Here is a 17,831-nt window from a genome sequence, read left to right as displayed (position 1 = left end):
TTCATGTAAGAATTGGCAGGGCGTTACAATCACTTTTGTTGATGATTTCAATAAATATTGTTATTTGTATTTGCTTAAAAGCAAAGATGAGGCAATTGACAAATTTATTCTTTTTAAGAATGAAGTTGAGAATAAATTAAATGGAAAAATCAAGGCTTTAAGAAGTGATCATGGTGGAGAATATGAATTGTCATTTATTGAGATTTGTGCTCATTCTGAAATTATCCACCAAACTGCGCCTTATTCCCCTCAGTCAAATGGTGTTGTTAAGCTAAAAAAATATGACGGTGAAAGAAATGATGAATGCAATGTTGATAAGTTCTGGGTTGCCACAGAACTTGTAGGGGGGAAAGCGATTCTCTTCATGAATTACATTATAAATAAAATACCTTAGAAAAAAGTGGACAAGACTCCGTATGAATTGTGGAAAGGCCGCAAGCCTTTTTATAATTTCCTACGAATGTGGGAGTGTTTTGCAAAAGTGACAATACTTACACCCAAAGAGGTTATGATAGGTCCAAAAACTGTAGATTGTATATGCATTTGTTATGCACAGAATAGTAGTGCATATAGGTTTCTTGTGCACAAATCTGATATTTCAAATATACACAAGAATACCATAATAGAATCAAGGAATGCATCCTTCTTTGAGGACGTGTGTCCTTGCCAAACCCGAGGAGAGGATCAAAATTCTGAGAAGTAACTTGAAAATTATCCTAGTGATAGTGATCTAGATAAGGAGGTAGATAAGCCAAGAAAGAGTAAAAGGGTTAGGACTTTCAAGTCCTTTGGTCCGGACTTCTTAACCTATATATTAGAAGGAGAACCTCAAACTTTTCATGAAACTGTGACTTCACCTGAAAGTCCTTTGTGAAAAGAAGCAATTAAGAGTGAGATTGACTCCATCTTACAAAACCACACCTAGGAGTTGGTTGATCTACCTCCAGGTAATAAGGCCTTGGGAAGTAAGTGGATCTTGAGAAGAAAGATAAAAAGCGGATGAGTCAATTGATATGTATAAAACTAGGCTAGTTATTAAAGGATACAGGCAACGAGAAGGCCTGAATTATTTTTATACATATTCACTAGTGAAAAGCATTACATCCATTTGCATAGTGATTGCGATAGCAGCTTTACGTGGTCTACAGATACATCAGATGGATGTAAAGACAACTTTCTTAAATGGAGATTTAGATAAGGAAATCTACATAGAGAAAGCCAAGGGGTTTTTTACTTCAGAGCAAAATAAGAAAGTCTGTAAGCTTGTCAAGTCATTGTATGGTTCGAAATAAACTTCTAAACAATGGCATGAGAAGTTTGACAACGCTATGTTGTCAAATAGATTTAGAATCAATGAGTATGAAAAATGCGTATATGTCAAAGACACTAACAGAGGTTATGTCATTTTGTGTCTATATATTGATAGCATACTCATTGTTGATAGTAATGATGAGATGATTAGAACTACCAAGAGATTGTCAAACTCTAAGTTTGACATGAAAGATATGGGCCTTGCAGATGTGATTTTGGGTATTAAGATTACCAGAACATCTGGTGGTATTGTATTTTCTCGATCTCATTATGTTGAGAAAGTACTTGAGAAATTTGATAAGCCAGATACAAGTGTGTCAAGGATACCAGTAGACTTGAGTCTACACTTGCTCAAGAACAATGGCGAAAGTGTCTCTTAACTAGAATATTCATGGATCATTATAAGTTTAATGTATCTGATGAGTTGTACAAGGCCGGATATAACCTACTTTGTTAGCAGGCTTACACTACTACAAAAATAGTTAAAGATCACACTTTGATAAATGAAAATATCTCACTTTTATTAGAAGTGTGATAAAAAAAATTAGATTGATATTTTAATCACACTTGATTTGATTGAGTGTGATAATATTTATTTTTTATCACACTTTTCAATTAAGTATGATTATATATATATATATATATATACTTTTTAATTAACATGTGATATATTTATTTTTTATGTCATTTTTCAATTAAGTGCCATTCTATATATTTTTTTAATCACACTTTCTAATTAAGTGTGATTATATATAAAAACAATATAAATGTGATTATATATTTATATATATATTTTTTTTGAATATTTTTTTATATATAAAAATATATCCCAAAATTGGCGCCTTTTTCTCTTCCACTACTCTAGCAGGCACGACTTCTTCCAAAGAAGATTCAGAATTTTTGAACATATCAGACTCTTCCTTTTCCAACTCACTTTGCCTCTCTTTCTAATTCCTTAGCCCTAATTTGGTTTGCAGCTCTAAAATCACCATTGTTACTCACTCAAAATCTTCGTCTCTGTTGAATCTTCAAACGTCTGGTGAGTTCTGTCCTCTTTTTTTTTTTTTTTTTATGCCCCTTTCGTATATCATTCATAAGATTTATTTGTATTTATTTACTGTTATGATTATTATTAGTGGAATTATATAAATATAGTGTTTCATTTAGAATGAGGGTTTTGGGTGGGAATGTTGATACTGTATTTGTGTTTTGTAAATCAACGTTGGAATGCAATTTTTTTTTTTTTTTGATACTGTATGTTGATTCAGAATTTCTTATGTTGATACTGTATCTGTATCTGTATGTATGGAAGATGTGGTGTAGGGTTGATGAAATGGTGGGGATTGCGGTGGGTTGTGCTACAGAATAGGTGGTTTGTTTGCTTGGTGGGTAGGTGTCAATTTTAAGGAATTGGTAAAATTTAGAGTACCTTCAAAGACAATTCTTCTACGTTTTCTTATTCAGTACATGATTGGGTAAAGATTTTGTTGATGATTAGTAGGCTTAACAAAGAGTGGAGAAGTCTATAATAATGGTAGTTAGCATTCCGCTTCTTCATTATTTTTTTGGGGGGAAATAGGGGGTGTAGTTAGGTTAATAATAGGATTCTATGATTCTTTTCATGTGTAATGATGGTACAAATGTTGAAGAATGATCAATGATAGCAACTAAATTGATTTCTAATTTACCTTTTCATCCATGAGTCATGTTATGTACAATTAATCTAACTACACCCCATGTTGCTTTTGTTGTTGCTATTGCACTTAGTTGCTACTGCTTTTTGTTGGTTTTTGTTTTGTTTAGAACGCTTTTTTATTGTTGCTTTTTGTTTTGTTTTGTTTAGAACGCCTTTTGTTGATCATATTATGTTGTGTAAATCCCATTCTATAAATTCCACTAGTCAACCACCCCATTATCTGATTTGGGAACAATGCAAAGGCATCATTAATGTCATAAAACAAAATTTTGATTACAAATGTTGTATATGACCAGGCCTGGTCCTGAGAGCAGGCAAGAGAGGCCTGCGCCTTGGGCCCCCAAATTTGGGTTAAAAATAGGGGCCCCCAAATATAATTTTGTGTTTTAGATATTAAAAAAAAAAAGCCCAAATACTATAAGCCTAATTGACGAGAAGAGAAATGAGGTCGTGTTCATATTTTGTGTCCAAATTCATATTTTGTGTCTACCAATATCAGGCCATGTTCTGAAGCCACACGCTACAATACATAACAGCCAGTAAACAGACTAACATAAGTTACAAAAGTTTGTTTAGCAACAGTACCCCCATAAGGGTACAATGTAAGCAAATGAGTCCTTGCCTACAGTGACTACTAAAATTTAAGTTGTACATGCTTCCCAATGGCTAAAGTCCATGACTATTGATAACCCGAAACAAACAAGTCAACCATGCATTTAAAGGTTTTGAAAAGATAACTAAGAATATGTCCACCTTTAGTTAAAAAGAAGTGCCATGTGTGGTGATAAATGTATTAAAAATAGAATTCTTATTTAACTATCACATATAACTGAATGAAGAGCAATAGGAAAGGATAGAGGCTAAGAATCCAAGGAACATTTCAAGCATCATTCCTCTTTTTTTATTTCTTTTCAAAGCCTACTCAAGTAGAACATCACTTTTTTTATCTTTTTGTTCTAATGGCCCATTGAAACAGAATTGATGCTAGTAATCAAAATTCTAATTTAAAAATTCCCAATATTGATTGATATGGTCCAATAATTGTCTTACAAGCTTTTACACTACAATGGAAGCATTTATAAAGCAAGAAAAGATAAATCCATCACCTGCCCATATTCAAATAAGCTTAATGCTTTCCTACTTGCTTCATCATAATTAGCCTGAGTAATTAGCCCACGTTGAACTATCTGAAAGGCAAAATCAATCATAAGAAAAAACATGCAGCACATAGTGACAAGAGATCGAAACAACATCCAAACAAATTTGCTAAAATTCCCTAACAAGCAAATATTCATGTTTTAAGTCAAAAAAAATGGTTATTCATCATCAATTCTTGACCTTTCGAATTTTTTGGGTCATGAATGGTTAGGGAGTAATTATAAATCTACATATACAAAATAAAAAAAAAATTAGATGTAATGATTGCTTCCTATCTTAATATATGAAAGTAATTTTTTGTTTATAATTTTAATGATTATATGTGCAAGTAAATTTTTTTTGGGCTACAAAAAAATAAAAAAGTTGTTGTAATTTATTGTTTTATCCATGGACTGTTTCTTTTTTTAATGTAAGAGGGGCCCCATTTTTTAAGTTCGCCTTGGGCCCCCTATATCTCAGGGCTGGCCCTGCATATGACAATAGAACCAGAAGAAAAGAAAAAGGCAAGGTAGGTGAAATGAAAAAGCATCGTTCAATCTCAATCTTGTGGCAATGATAAAGAGGAGAAGTAAATCTAGAAGACAGAATGACGTCCCAAATCCATCAAACCAATTTGCACGCTAAGTATAGGTTTTATAAATCATTCAAAACGGTAACTTTCTTCCTTCTAAAATCTTCTCAAAGACCTATTAAAGTAAAACAAAATGAGAAATCAAATCTGTGTGTTTGAGGAATGCATATGAAATGGAAGTAGATATAAGAATATAAGTAGAGAAATGACTATAACAAAATCAAGTCATGAGGCAAGAACAGAGAAGCAAACAAGGAGCTTTCGAAGATTTTAAAAATAAATGAATATTAAACAGTTTCCTACATCAGATAAGACAAATGATCCTATATCAGATGTTCATGATATGTAAAAAGAAAGAACTTCAATATAGAGAACACATTACTTGATTTAATAACCAAGGTGAAATACCAAGTTTTCAATTAACTATCCTTTCTACCTTGCTTTTGTATCTTACCCCTCCCAAAATATATGCACAGGATAGTGAGGAAAGACCGGTTCTTTCCCTGATTGGACTGCTTCGATAAAAGCACCATAAGAGTAAGCTTGGGTGGAACAAATGTGATGTCTCCATCTTTAGTCGAGAACAATTAGATCATACTGAAAAATAAATAAATAAATAAAGCAAAATGAGACAAATAAAAGTCTAATTTCTCAACAACAACCAAAACAAAAGACAACAAAGGGTTAAGTTTCTTTGGAAAGTCATATCCCAAGAAGAGTAGCCTCCCCAAAACATTGAGACTAACCTCCCCAAAACACCAAGCAACAGCAGACAAGTAACAACAAGTAACAGCAGACCATTAAGCAATAGCAAAAGACCAAGCAACAGAAGTAGGCAACAGTAGGCAACTAACAGTATATATCAGCAAGCATGCAGTAGTAGCAACACAGCAAGTAGCCTACCAACTCCAACCTCCCAGGTTTCTCTTACTCAAGGTATGATATTGTCCACAATCTCAATCAGCGCTTGTTCTGCTGTTAAGTGTGTCTGCCTCTGTATCTGTGTGCTGCTCGAGAAGTAGTGGGATTTTTTATTGCTTAGCCTAAAAATCTTTTATTGGTTGGTGATAAGGTAAAATATTCAAACCTAGAAACTTTATTACACTTTCTTAAAATTAAAGTTGACTTATATTTGTTTATTTTGAAAATTTCAAACTTAGGGAGCTTCAATGAATGTTGAATGTGGAAAATATCAAGAGTCCATTCAATCTTTTGTTTCATTAGTTGAGCATATCAAGTATGATGAAGCCATAGACATTCAACAGAAGAAAGACATATTTGGAAAAGAGATCAATATCCAATTTCAAAGAGTAGACATGGAGTACATATGTCATGTAAAAGAATTATCTGTTACATGTATCATGTTGTACACAATGTAAGGAGAATTTTGCTACATCAATAGCTATTTCTGCAAATTTTATGAATTATGAATTTAATTAACATTTGTTTCTTTTATTAGTCATCTTCATCAGGTGTTGAAGGCTTCCAATTGGAGGAAACAATTTGTATTTGTTAATCCCTGTGTTGTTAGTGGAAAAACTATGGCTAGAGAGAAATCAAAATCAACATTGCTTACAAGAAGATTAGAGGAGGTTATGCTAGAACAATTGATTTTAATTCCTTATAATATTGGGTAATTATCTAAAACTATTTATTTCATGTGTTCAAAGGATATTAAACTTAGTAAGCTTATACTTATGACTTGTTCAATTCTAGGCATAATTGAATATTGTTAGTCATTAATCTAACATTGATGATTGTGTACTTGCATGATTCAATTAATTCTAAAATAAAACCAACCCTTGAAATTGTAATAAACATGTAAGTTTGGTTGGTTCATACATTTTTAAGCAATTTGAGTTACCCTAAAAATATTTTGACTTCCGAAATTTCTTTTCTAAAGTGCTTTGAAAATTTATGAAACTACCCAAAGGAGGAGCAGGACCAATCCAGTTTGAAAAGTAGTTCAAGTAATCAATATCATTTTCTCTAATTTTATCATACTTATATTTATGCTGAGGGTTGTTCAACTTGATCATAACACTTTATATGTAGTTTCTAATAATAATGAAAATGCTTTGATCATACCACTTTATATGTAGTTTCTAATAATAATGAAAATGCTTTTATGTAGTCCCCGCAACCTACAAACGTGAATGTGGGTTTCATGTAATGGACCTCATTAGAGATGAAAGCATCCTAAGAAAACAAAATGTGAGATAAATTCTAACTTTTATTACTATATTATATTCATGATACTTGTACATCTTCTTCATTATCTAATTGTTTCTAAATAACCTCTTGTAGTTTAACGGAAAAAAAACTTACACGGAAACCGAAATTGATGAAGTGAGGGTTGAGTGGATTAATTTTGTCCTAAAGAATATGAGTTGAAATCCAACATGTAAGTATTATATAACTTCCATTCTTTAAATTTCTAATAAACAATTTCTTTTGTTGGTGAGGAATACATAATCACTTCAAGATTTCATTTTGGATTTGTTGATTCTATGTATATTTAGTTTTATGACTTTAAATTATCTGGCCATGCATTTACGATTTTCATTTTGGATTTATTGATTCTATGTATATGTCATATCTATATGGTAATCCAAACTTCATACTAGTAACAATCAAAGTGGTTATTCATTTTCTATTGATGTAGGAGATGAAGAGTCAAGTTGATGAGAAAGATCTGACTTTATCTTTTGTAAAACTAGAACAGTCTCTACAAATATTTAGTTTATTCATATGCTTCTGGAGGTTCCTAAATTAATATGTGTTTTCATTTTTCAAGTCAGAAATTTCTTAGAGAGATGTAAAATATGGTTAAAGAATTCAACAACTTAGTTTTTCAGGTTTTTTCACTTTTTAATATATGTAAGCACAGTTAAAAACTTTTTATTTAATTCCTTTGGTGCAGTTTGGTAATATTTACGTTTTCAGTTTTCTGTTTATATTTACAAAAATTAAAAAAACTCAAATAAAAACTTGTTTGGTAAAATTTTTGATTTATAAATCAGTGGTCTCAGTTTATAAATTTGGCAACAAAATGAAAAGACAAAAAATGTGTTTCCGTTTCCATTTTGAGTTTTCAGTTTTTTTTTTTTTACCACCCAACACTAGCCACCACCCGTCACCATTTTTCACCACCATTTTCCGCCACCACCACCCACCACCCACCCCCCACCACCACCTGCCACCACCACTCACCACCCATCACCCACTCGCCACCACCACCACCCACCTGTCATCCACCCACCACCACCCACTACCCGCTACCTACTTGCCACCACCACTCACCAGCCACCCGTCACCACCATCCACCACCTGCCACCCACCCGCCACCACCAGCGACCTGTCACCCACCCACTACCACCACCCGCCACCCACCACCACCACCACAACCATCACCCACCACCCACCCGCCACCCACCTGCCGCCGCCACCACCCACCACCCACTCGCTACCACCTACCACCCGCCACCCGCCACTGTCACCCACTTACCCACCACTACCACCACCCGTCACCTACCCGGCATCACCCACCACCACCCGTCATCCGCCACCACCCACTCGCTACCACCCACCACCCGCCACCGTCACCCACCCACCCACCCACCATCACCACCCACTACCCACCCGTCATTCCGCCACCCACCTGCCACTACCACCCCCCACCTGCCACCACCATCACCACCACCCACTCGCTACTACCCACCACCCGCCACCGTCACCCACCCACCCACTACCACCACCCACCCGCCACCACCCACCCCCACCGCCATCCGCCACCTGCCTGCCACCACCACCCGCCACCGCCACCACTACTACCACCACCCACTCACTACCAACCGCCACCGTCACCCACCCACCCACCACCACCACCCACCCGCCACCAGCTACCCACCACCCACCATCACCACTTTCCACCACCGTCTTCCACCGCCACTTGCCACCACTTGCTATTTCTCACTCTTTTTTATATTTTTAAAATTTTTTAAGCATTTTGTCAATTACCAAATGCGTTTGTAGCTTATATTTTTTTAAAAATAAACAAAAATCAGTTTATAAAATTTTTATAAATATAAACTAAAAACATAAACGTTACCAAACACACCCTTTGTATATACTTTTGAACATTTAATTTTCATTTATGAAATATATGATGTTATTTCATTCAATATGTGGTTGTGATTCAAAGTATAGTATATAGTGTGTATTATATTCTTCAAATGCGCGTACAAAAATAATATTGATTATTCTTCAAATATATCGAACCCCTTTTTTTATCACACGCATTAACTGTGATGAGAAATGCATAAAGCATGTGATCTTATCTTATTATTAATCACAGGTTTTATTAGATATTAATCACACTTAAAATCTGTAATCTAAATGTTTATTATCATAAGTTTTATTAATTATTAATCATATTTAAAAGATGTGATCTAAATGTTTATTATCATAGGTTTTATTAGTTATTAATCACACTTAAAAGATGTGATCTAAATATTTATTATCACACATGAAAAGCATGATGGAATCATCTTTTAATGACACTAAAAACGTGTGATTAAAAATGACCATTTTTAATCACACTTCCAAATATCACACTTTGACAAAACTTAAAAAATGTGATTAAAAACATATATCACACCAAAAAAAGTGTGATCTATTTATGATTTTGTAGTAGTATAGTAGATACATGAGTAATCCTAATCGTACTCGTTGGAAGGCCATTATGTGGGTGTTAGGTTATCTTCACTGCACCCGGGATTATGTGCTGGAATTATGGGCTACATTATACCAGATACCCAGCGGTACTAGAAGGGTGTAGTGACACTAATTGGATATTTGATATAAAAGACTCCAAATCCAATAGTGGCTATGTGCTTACCCTTAAAGGGGTAGCCGTGTCTTGAAAATCTTCGATGCAAATGTGTATATCGAGATCAATGATGGAATCTAAGTTTATTGCTTTAGATAAAGCAACTGAAGAAGCTGAATGGCTTTGCAAGTTCGTTGAAGATATTCCACGTTGGTTGAAACCTGTGCCTGCTATCTGTATTCATTGTGATAGCCAATCGATGATTGGTCAGGAACAGAGTAATATATATATATATAATGAAAAGTCTAGACATATCTGTTGTAGACATAATTCCATACAACAACTACTCTCTAATGGAGTTGTCCCTCCAAACTATGTAAAGTCTAAGGACAACATTGTGGATCTACTAACCAAAAGGTTAACTCAAGAGTTAGTAGAAACGTCATAAAAAAGAATGGGGTTAAGGCCTTTAGTAAATGTTACCGCCATGAAAACCCAACCTAGCTAACTGGGGATCTCGAGATCTAGGTTCAAAGGGACAGCCTAACTGCGTGTAATAGTTGGGTCACTGAAGAGGTAAATCCTCTTGCCCATTCCTTTATACAGTAATAACATGTGGGGTTAGAATGATAAGCTAATGCTTTTAATGACCTAAGTGATATGAATAGTCAACCATGGAATACAAAGATACATTATGTAGGTCACCTATGTAAGTGTGAAGTGGGGCTGTAGACGCGCCCGCGTGGGGACCCCGCGCTACAGCTCGGACTCGATTTGTGTGTCACGGTTCTTAATCTGAACCAAAGAGTCCAAATTCGGCAAATCGTTTTGAGAAACAGATTTTTGAAAAGAAGTGCCAAACATGGACTGCTTTGCCAGATACAGAGTCGCCACCTAAATATTTTTTATGGGGGAATTGAGGAAACCCTGACTCGGTGCCAAAGGCCATGTGTCTGTCATCACCAAAGTTACCTCGGCTCGGGAACTTGGGTACGATCGGGGAAGGTCAGCTATGAGCACCCCCTCTCGCCTGATCCGAAGATCGGCCTCTACTAACCATGATATCCGTTTTTGAAAACGTTATGTGTTCTTATTCCGACTAGATTGCCTAATTTGGGAATAAGCATTGCATATCCGTTTGTTTTGGAAAATGTTTGGAATTTGCTACCCGCAAGTAGGCTAAAACACGGATTTCAACGAGTGTTTCCAACTCAGACAATCCAACCTTCACCCACAGGCATTCGAGAAGTTATATCACATAAGCACCTAGCCACATGGTAAGCATGCTGTCATAATAGCATTCACACGCATGCAGTATGCTAAAGCATAAAAATACTTACATCGTACTCCATACTAAAACAATAAACTAGTTAGCCAACATGCATGGTCCTAGTTCATGTCAAATTGACTAATGCAACACATACAAGATGCAATTTAGAGTAGGCTCGACTAACCTAAACATGGCATGTGAAATGCAATCAGTTGATGCACGTATTCAATTTGGAATTGAAGTGCAAATGCAGTTAGCATGATGTACCGAGCCTGGTGCATGCAAGACAAATGTATGGATGCACGCATGCATAGCATAAGGTATGCTAATTTAAACATGCCCTAATCTACCTCCATAAGTAGGTAAATAAAAGGGAAGAAAGAAGTGGGGATTGGAAGACATGCACACACTCACCCATACTTATTACAAATTTGCCCTCGCTCGGAGGGACCGAATAAATATTACAGATAATTAACCTACAAGTTAATTAAATATTACAGGCCATCTAATTAGCTAAACAAATTAACTAATCTAGGGAAAGCAGATAAGCCGCCTCGAGAAGAGAGCCCAATGCAATGCATGCTCGGTCCTGCTCGGAAGTGCACTGCCATGCATAGGCTGCCTCTGTTCTCCTTGCTCTACCTCTTTGAAGACTGCCAAAGTCTCAGAATTGCTTCCCTGGACATTGGGAGACACCACCGGCTGAGTAGAATCATCACCAGCTGTGATGTGTAATCATCGGCTGTTGATGAAGCTATCGGCCCAGGAAGGATTGCCGGTCGGCACTAAGCATTGCCGGTCAGCAGAAAGTTCCTGCAGAATCTGCAATTGACAGCAACAGAGGGCAAGGCAGAGCATGGCAATGCTATTCAAGCAATGTATGCATTAATCACATCCCTTATCATGTTTATGACTCAAAGGGCCATGATCCTTGGTTCTTGGACCATCAATCGCGCATTTCAATGCGTGATGGCCCAAAGAATCAAGTGTGCATTTTTGATATGGAATGCAATGCATATGAACAAACCAATGGGACTCAACCTCTATCATGACTTGGTCAAGAAGTAGAGCATGCATGCCCATGCAATGCAATCCTAATCATGTGAGCTAGCATGTAACATGGATAATGCAAGCAAGCATACAAGACATACAAGGCATGAGATAATGCAACCAACAAACATACAAGGCACAATGTGGGTGTTTAAGCATGTAAACAAACATGTGACTTCATTCAATCATGCAAGTTCAATATTGCAAAAACTCACCAATATGCTACAACATACAAGGAGTACATGCAACAAACAAAGAGATGGACTTAAACATGATTTAGGCAGTCCTAACTAGGCCTAAAACAGTGGCCAAAGTGCCCAAAATGAAGGACTAACACACGCGCACGCATGCATGCAATGGGAATCCAATACTTCAAGCATTTAAAAGCAATTCTCATGCACACTTAAGAGGATGCAAACATGGACTAATGTCATGCATTAAGCTCTGAAAATCATGCAAAAACATGGTGCCAAACCAAGCAAACAAGATAGGCTAAACATGCAACAAATGGCCCAAGCATTCAAGGCAAGCTAATGAAGTATTGAACTACACTTGATATGACCACACATGGAAAGACTTAAATGACTAAAAAATAAAGTTTTAGCACATAAAACAAAGCCCAAAAGACCACTTAGATAGCATCTAAATGGCTTGAATTCAAAAGCATGCACAAATGCACTTTCAAGGAGCATACCACACAAGCTCATAAGGCATCAAAGAGGCATCCAAGGCAAGCATACAAGCATGCTAAGGGGACTGAAATGATTCTATAAATGGTGCCAAACCATTAAAATAAAGCAAGTAATGCATGCTACACACTCACACACTTAAGACCAACAAGCCGAAATGCAAAGGGGCTATACTAAACATGTCATGGCCGACCAAAATGACTAAGGACAGACCTCTAACATGGCAAAATAAGCACAAAAGCTTCACAAATCTAGACCTAAAACATGCTTGAACAATGGTTTACAACCTAAGGCATGTTAAGGCCTAAACATGGCATTACAAGGTAGGTATGCTAAGCATGCATGGTGTACCAAAACCAACAAAAAACAGAGGCATGTCATGACATAATAAGCACAAAAAACAACTAAGGCATGGTCAACATGAAGCTTAGCTGGGTGCTCCCTCAAGAGGCCAAAAATGGTCCATTTCAAGGACAACAAGGAGAGGGGGTGGCCCTCTCCTCCCTAGCACCTCAAGGCACCATCCTCACCTCTAAAATCCCTCAAGATTTCAGTGGTGAGGAGGCCCAAACACCAAGGTCCCGGAGCTCACTCAAAATAGCACAAAATGGGGCCTCTCAAGGCCTAAGAGGGGTCAAACACCTCCAAACCACAAAACACTCTAAAAAAACTATTTAGAGGACCCAAAAACAGAACTTTTTTATATTATATACTAAGCTCAAAAGAAGTTCTAAGATAGGAAAAAATAGTATGCAAGAATGGGGAATAAAGGGGCAAGATTGTTACCCTTGAAGACCTCTTTCACAAATGAAGCTCCAGCAGCTTCTTAAGCTCCAAACCAGCTCCAAAACTCTGAAAACAATCCCTTAGAACCTCAATAGCCAAGGGAAGGTGTAATAGTAGGTGTTTGTGTGCAATACTATGAACAAATACACCTAGAACACTCAAGAGAGAGAGATATAGAGATAGAATGTATATAAGTTCTAACCCTAGAACCAGAGCTTCTATCAATGTTTTCTCTCTCTAAAATGTCTAACCCTAAAGCCAAGAGGGGAGGGCTCCTCTTGTAGAGGAGCCAATCTTGTAAAGCTTACAAGGTAAGCTAACAAGAAGGCCATCCCTCCATACACGTGTATGGAGGGGAACAAAATGCCATACAGCTGTATTAAAATATTTGCAAAAGCAGATGAACAGTAGTCGGCTGCTCAAAATTGCCATCTTGACAAAATAGGCTGCCGACTGGCAATATACATTGCCGATGGCAACAAACACCAGCCGGTGGCCTCTGGCCATGGCCGGTGATGTGTGGGGATGCCTCACAAGGCATTCCCTGCCCCTCCAAGGCAAAACACAAGTATTTGGTGCAAAATCAGACACTAAACAGTCGAGTCGAGAGATTCTGAGGCAAGGCGCGCAAGCCGAGACCTCCGGGAACTCAAGACGAACACAAACATGGATGATCACTGAGTGTTCAAACGGTGACATCCTAGTCTTGAGGACGGTCAAAAATGGGGTGTCTGCAGGGGCCGTTTCTTTAAGAATTGAAAATGCTAAATTCTTTAAAAACACTCACTGAACCAAACTAGTGTTCCAAGGCCAAATCAGACACACCAGTGAGAACAAGAACAATGGTTGAACTAACTCCTGTGTGAGGTCTATTGTCTTGGTTTGCACAAATGGTAGAGCAGTTCAAGACATCATGTTCACTGGTCAACTAGTAAATCTGGTAAGCTTTCACTACGAAAGGTTCAAGGCCAACAACTACTGATGTAGGGTTAGTTTGTGTGCTCTCTCTCCGAGTCTTTGTTATTAAACGTTGTCCATTTTTCTTTATTCGGTCGATTTTTATTCATATGGGGGATTGTTAAAAAAATGGTTTTATGATGACTTTAATATATAATTAAAGTAGATCCCAACTACCGGTTTGCAGTGTGATCAAACGGATTTACATTCTTTGTAACAAGATCTTTACACCACACAAAAATGACCAAAAACCATTGAGAATTGAAGGAGAAACTGTCTCATAAAGTTGGCCTCCTGAATGAGGTATTGGGAATGGTGTGTAACCACCTATCCCACATTGATTGTAGAGGAAAGTATTTATAGGTATTCAAATCTCAAGTTTTTGACAAAGGCATGAACCCTTTGGAGGCATCCAAATTTTCTGAAAGAAGGGAGTTACGGATGCTTCAAAGATAAGCTTGAGCCAAAACTACGGTTCAAGTTTGTTATGCAAAAATTGCCACACATGGGCGCACATGCGCACGCCGCCCAGATTGGGCCTGGTCCAAGTCTGGGTCTGTGGGTTGTGGGTCGTGGATAATGGATTTTGGATCTTAGGACTTAGGACTTGGGCTTGAGTTTGAGTTTGGGTTTGGGTTTGGGCTTAGGCTTGAAGCTTGGTTTAGGCTAGACCGGATTGGTGGCCCATCAACCTAATCTTTTTTGGACTAGGTCTATTTGGTGGCTGCAAGTATACACACATGTGTATATAGAGAGTGTAACTTGCACACTTATTTCCCATCTATTTTGCTACATTAGTTTGGCATTTTGTAGAATTGAATTTTGTATTTGTTGCAGGAAGACTCCTCCTGTCTTTCCCATTGTGTATAAAAGAAGATCATCCTCTTTGGTTGGAGTACAAAAATTCTTTGCTCTGAAGTGATAGTTAGTCTGCCATATTATATTCTTCTTGTGTGAGAGAGTGTTGTTATTATCAGTTTATCGGAGCTAAATAGAAGATGCTTCTACATTGGCATGTTCTAACTGTCATATCTTGGGAGACAGACGCTAACATACCTCTAGCACTCACGGTGAGGCGGCAAATCTGTTTTAAGGAAATGGTGGTATCACACAGGCTTCAATTTGCTTTCTTTTCATCGTTTCAGTATTATGGTTTGTTATATGTATTTATGTTCATAATGTTGTAACTTCCAGCATGATTTTATGTTCTGTAATTTCAATTTAGTTAACTATAAATCTATTTACTTTTATTTAAATACACAATGTGTACAACATATAAAATAAAATAAAATAAAAATGAAAATAAAACTAATGAAATTAACTTCATATCATAAAAAATAATAATATTTTAGCTAAAGTACAACTTGAGTATATATAAAATATTTATAAGATATGACAAAAATTAAGTAAAAAAAAACAAGGATAAATTACAGCAAACCCTCTTAATCTATGACTCATTTGCACTATCCTTTTGAATTTCAAAACTCAATAATTAATTGTAGAAGTCTTAGGGGGTACCCGAGCACATCCGACAATTCAGACTCTTGACCTTTGATTTGATTTTACTAGTGCAATGTGACATAGAAAAATGAGAATCCAAATCCGAAAAATCTATAGAAAATTCATTAATCGCAAAATATGCCAAAAATGGACTAAATCACTAGATCTCAGAGTCACCATTTAACCTATTAAGAAAATTAGAAAACCCGTGACTCATGCCAAAGGCCACTGTTCGTCATAAATAGAAATGTCTTAGTTCGAAAACTTAGGTATGAGGGGTGGGAAGGTCATGAATTATGCACCCCCGCTAACTCGATCAAAAGATCAACCTTTACTAAATCAAGATATGAGTTTTATAAACATTATGTGCTCGTGTTCTAATTATTTATTAATGCTACAAATTACTATGTGAAACAATCAAGTATAGACTGTGTCATTTATTTTGGAACATTTTGATCTCATATATTTTGAAAGAGTTTTGAAATGTGTACAACTCAAATGAAACTAAGCCCACATGCATAAGAATCAACACTATTCCAAATTGAACGATACAACCTCCATCCACTAGCAATCATAAAGATATATCAATTAAGCAAAAAGTCACATGGTGAGATGCTTAGACATAGTAAGAAAAAATCATTCATTGGCGGGATGCTAAAGTTATAAATGTTCATCTAGTATTTACTCACATCCGATTATGAAGATGAAACAAAAGTTAGTAAAATATGCATGATTCTATATGCAACATACTAATACAACTAATGCAACTACAAGTTTGGCTACTAAATATATGACACGTGAGTCATCTTAAGACATGAGGTAGCGCACAAAACCACATAAGAAATGATAAGCCCACAAATGCAAATGAGCCAAATCCAAATCCATGAAATATGGATGTAAGGCATGGATATGATAACAAAAATCAAAATAAAAAAAGGACAACATGATGCTATTTACAGATATGGAAAGAATGGAAATAAAAGAGATAGAAAGAAATGGAGGATAAAAGTTATTACAACAATCATTTGTGATGAAAGGAATAGAAAACATGGGGTTAGAAATTAATACATCAATGAATGAATAGAAAAAAGTGGGGTTGGAAGTTATTTACAACAATGAATTGATTCAGCCAATAGAAGTTGTTCTAACAAATCATAAGAAAATAGAAGGAAAAACTATAAAAAAGAGTTGTGCATGCCCAAGAGATCATCCACTGAAAATCGCTTTATTTTGTTCTATTTTGCCTGAAAAAGTCATCTGGTAGGCCAAATAAATGGTCTGGCTGAATGAAAAAATGGCTGATTGGACCCTTTATCTAGTCGGTCATACAGTTGATTTGGAAAACCCTATTTTGTGCAACAAAAACAAAAAAAACATTTTCAAGGAGTGCTCATCCTTTCTACTCTTTCCTATCAGGATACTCAAGGAAGATGTAGATAGGTCTCATCCAATATCTAATAACAAGAGATGATATAAGATTTATACAACAGCTATTAAATGAACCAAAAACTAATATGTACAATAATTGAAGCTAAAAGAAACACAAGCCAGAGAAATAAATGGAAACCTGCATTCATCTCTTTGTGGATAAGGATAGATTAATACCAAATCCATACTATTAATTGGAGCGAGCAAACTGCCACTATTTCTAAGGTGAAGCCTCATAAAGCTAATAAAATCTCCAGAGGGCTTCTAAGAAAATAATGAGGAAGTACAAGAAAATATATATAACTCATCAAAATAGTTGAAGACTCATCTTCTTTAGTCATGGGATATGAATGTAAAATCCATTCCCATGTTCAAAGTTGGTTGAGTAGAGAGTTTTTAACCCTTTTTAATGAGGAAAATCATATAGCTTCAAAGAAAAATGAGAGAAAGATAGAGATGGATCCTATGAAGCAACCACAAATACTCATCAAGATTGAGTATGGATTGAATCACATCAATCAAAACACTTGGATAATGAAAAAGAGACTAAGAAAATGTATGAAAGTAAAGAAACTATACTATTT

At 36.2% G+C, this 17,831-nt stretch overlaps 1 long non-coding RNA gene across 2 annotated transcripts; it reads left to right on the top strand.

Annotated features, from left to right (window-relative positions):
* The first annotated feature begins 2,171 nt into the window (after positions 1 to 2,171).
* Positions 2,172 to 7,640, top strand: LOC114283036 (uncharacterized). 2 transcript variants are annotated; one of them, XR_014349584.1, is made up of 4 exons: positions 2,172 to 2,350; positions 5,897 to 6,111; positions 6,196 to 6,950; positions 7,044 to 7,640. It is a non-coding gene; the product is annotated as an uncharacterized LOC114283036 (long non-coding RNA). The 2 variants fall into 2 exon arrangements; XR_014349583.1 differs by having other exon boundaries at positions 6,196 to 7,640.
* Positions 7,641 to 17,831: the final 10,191 nt, after the last annotated feature.

Source organism: Camellia sinensis, chromosome 13 (assembly GCF_055761805.1).
Source record: "Camellia sinensis isolate YWXY chromosome 13, ASM5576180v1, whole genome shotgun sequence".
NCBI classification, from domain to species: domain Eukaryota; kingdom Viridiplantae; phylum Streptophyta; class Magnoliopsida; order Ericales; family Theaceae; genus Camellia; species Camellia sinensis.
Note: the sequence above shows the minus strand (reverse complement) of the source record. Positions and strands in the feature narration are given on the sequence as shown.